Genomic DNA, 6000 nt, shown 5'->3' on the forward strand with positions numbered 1-6000 from the left:
TCTAATTAAAAGTACAATAAGTAATTAACGATTATAATACTGTTGTTATAAAAATATATTCCTGTTAGGCCTACAGGACCGTATGCGAAATTCGTTCTTATTTATATCGGTAATAACCAGAGTTGAATATTTGAATAATTGTTGACATTTTAAACAAAACTATTCCGAAAATGGTGGCTTAACTCTACATCTTTACACTACAAGTTTACAAAGGCGTTGCTATTCGTCATAAGTAGTCACACGTACGTTTAAAGTTAGATATTTGGTCCAGTTAAGTATTTCCATGGATTTTGTTTTCAAAGTACTCATATTGATAGCAACAATATTTATTTCAAATTCAGTCTTCATATTCAATTATGAATACTATAATGTTACATAAACTGTTACAAGGGATATACTTTTATGATTACAATAAAATGTTTCATATCTCTCTTCTACGGTTACGATAAAAGCTCCATATTATTTACTACGAAGTAATAACCTACTTCTATTATATCTGATTTACGTGCAATAGATACTATTTAATTTTTTAAGCATAATATAATATGTTCATGAAGGATGGTAATTATAGCATAAACTGAATATCTTAATGTGCAATACTCTAAGCGTGTTTACTTCATGTGTATTTTCAGTGTTTTTTTTTTTTTTTACAAAAAGGGGGCTTTTTGTAACGATTACACGTATCTTACCTCTCTATTTTAAACTGCTGTATTAGGTTGACATGATGATTTTCAATAGTTAAAATATTTATGTATTTACATGAAAATAAAATATAGTAAAGTTAATTGAATGACATGCTTCTACTGTGTAATTATTTATTTTAGACCAATATGTTAATAATCGTTATCTCTTTTAGTTACGTGGCCGCCACCAGGGGTGCTGTCCACTCAGCACCATTGCCAGGCCACATTGTTGGCAGCACACACATCAACACTGCCCCTGCTCCAGGAACCCTTTAAACGAATATACATATGAACATCACAGAACGTGTTCTTCAAATCTGATAGTTCGTCAATAATTGGCTGTGTTTTTGTTTTTAGAAATATGTTTTACAAATAAAAAATAAATTTAAATATTTGCGCCTATTTATTAATGGAATGAGAACTCATAAGAAGCTCATGTTGCACAGCTTTCCATTTGTGCAGTTGACCAAATCGAAAATCCTGTCTTGCAAAATCATGCTGAAGGTAAATATTCAAAACTGTGTAATTAATCTGGTTGTCTGCAGTATTATTGGAGTTCTTTCGGGAATAAAATAAATGCGACAAAGGTCATAAATTTAAAATGCGTGTTGTAAGAAAAAAAAATATAGCTTCAAGCACACACACACATGGACTTCCGGAAGGGGGCAAGAGGGCGCCACGTCCCCCCCTGGAAAATGGATGTGTATCTGACAAATATATATTTCACACAATTTCATTTCAGTCACAGTAATTTATGTTAATTATTATAAATTTATTGAAGAAACATGATAATTTCAAACTGAAATGGTGTTTTTTGAGGAAAATATGCCTCCTTTGCCCCCTGGAAGAAAAATACTTTGCGTGCCCCTCCCTGGAAAAAATCTTGCGGACGTCCATGCACACACATATACAGGATGTTACAATTAAAAGGTAACAAAGTATCCAGAACAAATCAAAAGCATTGTCTGGCCATCTGGGACCATCCTTACCCAAATACACGCTTCATGTGGAGTCTGTCAACGTTCACTGCGTCATCGATGCGATCAACCGTGGCAGCACACTGATATGTAGTTGTAGTAGCAGTTAGGATCAATGCTTGCGCGTAGGTATTGAAGAGCACGTGGTACAGACGGGATCAAATGAAATGTACTTCCCTTTTCCTACCAACTGAGAAGCGAGTTGGAAACTCTTCATTGCTCCTGTATAGATAAGAAAGTGGGGGAGGGCAGTAGCAGACAAGGCCAGCACGCAAACTTGTTTCAAGCAAGCTTTCTGTCGGAGTCTTGGCAGTTTGTGGAAGGATTTTTGTGTTCCTACCACCCCCCTCTCCGCCTCTCTCTTTCTCTCTCTCTCTCTCTCTCTCTCTCTCTCTCTCTCTCTCTCTCTCTCTCTCTCTCTCTCTCTCTCTCTCTCTCTCTCCTTGTATTTGTGTGTGTGTGCGCGTGCACGACACCTGTTTCATTTTAAGTTTGTCTTATTTGTATTGCATTGACTAATTGCTGGCCCGACTGGGTATGAACCAGGTTAGCAATGGAGACATAATGAAGGATCAAAAATACAACAACTCCTGGCATAAATTGTTAGTAGTAGTAAAGGTAAAGTAAAGTTCGTCGTGCGTATAGAACCGTGCCATAAAGGCACATTTAGGGGATGTGGCAGTAGGGCGCCGTATATTCTCGAATCCGGCCATTTTGGAGGTCATATGATCAGCACCATGCTCCAGCCGTCTTTACTCCCCAGGGATGTAGTAGAAACGATTTTGATTTGATTCTTTATTTTATTTCGATTTTTGTGCCACTTTTGGCTAATTTGCGAAGATGGGAATGAGGGATGATATGATGAAATTGATGAATAGACACTCAGAAACATCCATGCCCAGGCCAGGATTCGAACCCGGGATTCCTAGCGTCGTAGCGCGATATGCTAACCACTCCGCCACAGGGGCCGGCTAGTAGAAACGAGAAAATAAAAAAAATACATTCTGCGTATGTGACAGTATTTTTGGGATATTGTCTTGGAAGTATCTGTTAACATCCTAACCAGCAATTTTGTTTAAGGATAAAACTAGTTGAAGGCCGCGAGTGTTCCTGAGAAGTAATGAGCATATCACAGATTATTGTACAATAGTTTATCTCGGGTTTTTCGAAAAAAAGAAGGATATACAAATCAATTCTACGAATGCTTACGTCATTGTGACCATGGAGTGCATTTTGCACACTAACGAGGTTCTGGCGTCTAGACATAAGGCCCGTATAGTGGTCTGTGGGGTTTGGACTGTGTCCTATCCATCTACGTTTGTAGTTGTCCTTTCACAAATTTCATCATAACACACCTTTCATCCTTATCTTCGTGATTACCCGAAAGTGGAAGGAAAGTGAAATAAAATAAATCAATAAGTTATTGTGTCCCTGCGTTTTTCAATTTTTCTTCATGACCGAAAATTAATGTTTCACTGATGTAATGCATCATTATAATCATGTGAATTATTTTCCGTCATCATCGTGTGCTTAATCATTCCTTAAATCATAGACTCTAACGCTGTTGTCCTTAGTGTAATTGATCTTATTCAGTGGAAGTTTTGATGTAGGCAAAAGAATGGTTAAGAATAATTCTGAATTGATTGTTCGAAATTTAAAATATAATAACTCCGACGTGACGAATATTAACTGTTCTTAGATCGATGTCATATAACGATTTCTCCTAATTAAAAGAGTTAGAACCATGTTAGAGTGGTTAGCACAGCTTGCTTAATCACCGGCCTTGGCATTGTGTTCATTCGGTGTTCACTGTGAATGTCCCTTCATTAATTTCATCATTTCATCGACCATCCTCATCGTCGCGTTTAGCCAAAAGTGACACAAGAAGCGAATTAAAATAAAGCAAATCAATCAATCAATAGAACAGAGGGTCTCCAGTTTCATAGAGCAGTATGCAAAGCACTAGATCATGGAGGCCCTCAAAATTGAAATAATAATTGCAACAGAAAACCTGATATTAGAGTATTTTAAGAGTTTAGGCATATTAACAATTCACGTCAACCAACAACACTTTCACCTGAATAGTGTGATATATGGTTCTGCCCTAACACTTCATTGATTAATTTGCTTTTATTTGACTTAGCTTTTTGTGCTAATTTTGGCTTATTTCCGAAGATGGGGATGAGTGATGATATGATGAAATTGATAAATGGACACTCACAAACATTCATGCCCAGGTCGGGATTCGAACCCGAGATTTCGACCTGTGTATGGAACCGCTGGCCATCCACAGTCGTGAGGAAATTGGGGAGCTAAAAATGAGTAGCGTGACTTGGTCACGGAAACCTACAACGACTGAAGGCTTGTCTTGCTGACCACACGTCACCCCATAATTCCCACCTTAGCAGGTGGATGTGAGGCCGGCAGTAGGTAGGTAAGACCTGGCCCTCACGAAGAGAGAGAGAGAGAGAGAGAGAGAGAGAGAGAGGCGCAGAGGCAGGGAGGGGGAGGGGGGAGGGTGGTAGGAACACAAAATCCTTCCACAAACTGCCAAGAATCCAACAGAAAGCTTGCTGGAAACAAGTTTGCGTGCTGGCCTTGTCTGCTACTGCCCTCCCCCACTTTCTTATCTATACAGGAGCAATGAAGAGTTTCCAACTCGCTTCTGAGTTGGTAGGAAAAGGGAAGTACATTTCATTTGATTCCGTCTATACCGGCTTGAAACACCGTTCCTTTAACACAACCCACAAAAAAGCGTCACACATGGTGAGATCCTGGCTTTTGGCGAAATGGGAAAAGGCAGATTCTCTGGAAAGAGTTCGAGTGACTCCAGATTACAATTGCAGATGTGTGGAGTGGCCCCATGCTGCTGAAAGATTTGCTTCTGGAAATCCAAATCAATGATGTCGCAAAAGATCTGTAAGAGTATAAAGGCCTGCTCCCGGTACACAGTAGCGTTGACAATGATGATCCAATCAATGATCTTGAACGGAATTCTGGCCGATGATGTCATGAATGCACATAGCCAACCACATCACACGGTGACTTTTTCAGAATATAGAGTCTACAGGTATTCACACTCACCTGTCCACCACCATTCGCCGATGGTTAGTGGATCAACATAGTGACAGGCACAGCATTCCATGTGGGCAAGGAAATCCGGAGGCGTTAACGCATGAAGCATCTGAAGTTCCTTAACCAGTGATTGCCAGTTGCAATTCCTAAAGCCTGAATCACACGGAACTGGATTTCCAGTAGAAATGCCCTAGTTGGCGCTGGACTGGCTACCCATTTGCTAGTTTTCGCCTCACACGATACTTGTTACCGTTCTTGTCGATAGACTTTTGTTCCCATAAGACATTGCGCAGAGCAGACAATCTGTAAAGATGGACGAGAAATTTGAAGAATATTGTATGAGAATTACTGCTTAGTGCTTTTATTAAAAATTAAAGAAAAGTATGGACTAGTGATTGGCTCGAGAAAAATATGGTAATCAATGTGTACCGAACAAGCTTTTTAATTAACTCGAGTATGCATATACTTTGAGAATCGCACGATTCATTCACAAATTTTAAAAATCGAACATTTTATTTAATACACTAATAATAATAAGGATTTTCATTTTCGGGTAAATCATATTTCTCACGTACACATCTCATCGCTTTGCATAAATACCTAAATAATAATGAACTGCACACGAATGCACTGCACGTAATCTCTTTCCTTTTTTATCGATAAACTAAAAAAAACAGCCAATACTCCAAAACCACAAGCAAAAAACTCCTTTGCAAACTCATAGATTATCTTCACATGGCCAAACTTTGCTCTGATTGGCTGCTCCACAGAATCCAGTCGAGGAAAGCCAGTAGCAATTAGAACATGACCTATTCCTCCAAACCAATCAAGCAGTCAACCAAGCAGACATCACATCCGGGCAGGTAGCCAGTTCAGCGTCAACTAACTGGATATCCAGTTCCGTGTGATTCGGCCTTAAGACATGTGACGAAAGTTCTTCGGTGATTCTACCACAGATAAGGGTATCTTATCTATTATTCTACCTTGTCATCACACGCCCAAAATATTAATTACTCCTGGTGTTATGTGGTCTCCCCGAACGTCCTTCATTATGAATGCCCACGGGTGCACGTTTCTAGCAATGGTCTTGGAGCCCGGTTGCTCAACGTCAACTGTAAAAAACGTAAGATATCGTACTATATTACCTTACCTTTAACAAGAAATACAGACACAATGCTCATTTACCTTATTTTACCTTCCTTTATAATAAGAAATATGCTCAGTTATACGTTCATTAATTTTTGCATATTCTCGAGTAACTTATT

Source organism: Lepisma saccharinum, chromosome 1, assembly GCF_977018435.1.
Source record: "Lepisma saccharinum chromosome 1, izLepSacc3.1, whole genome shotgun sequence".
Lineage (NCBI taxonomy): Eukaryota > Metazoa > Arthropoda > Insecta > Zygentoma > Lepismatidae > Lepisma > Lepisma saccharinum.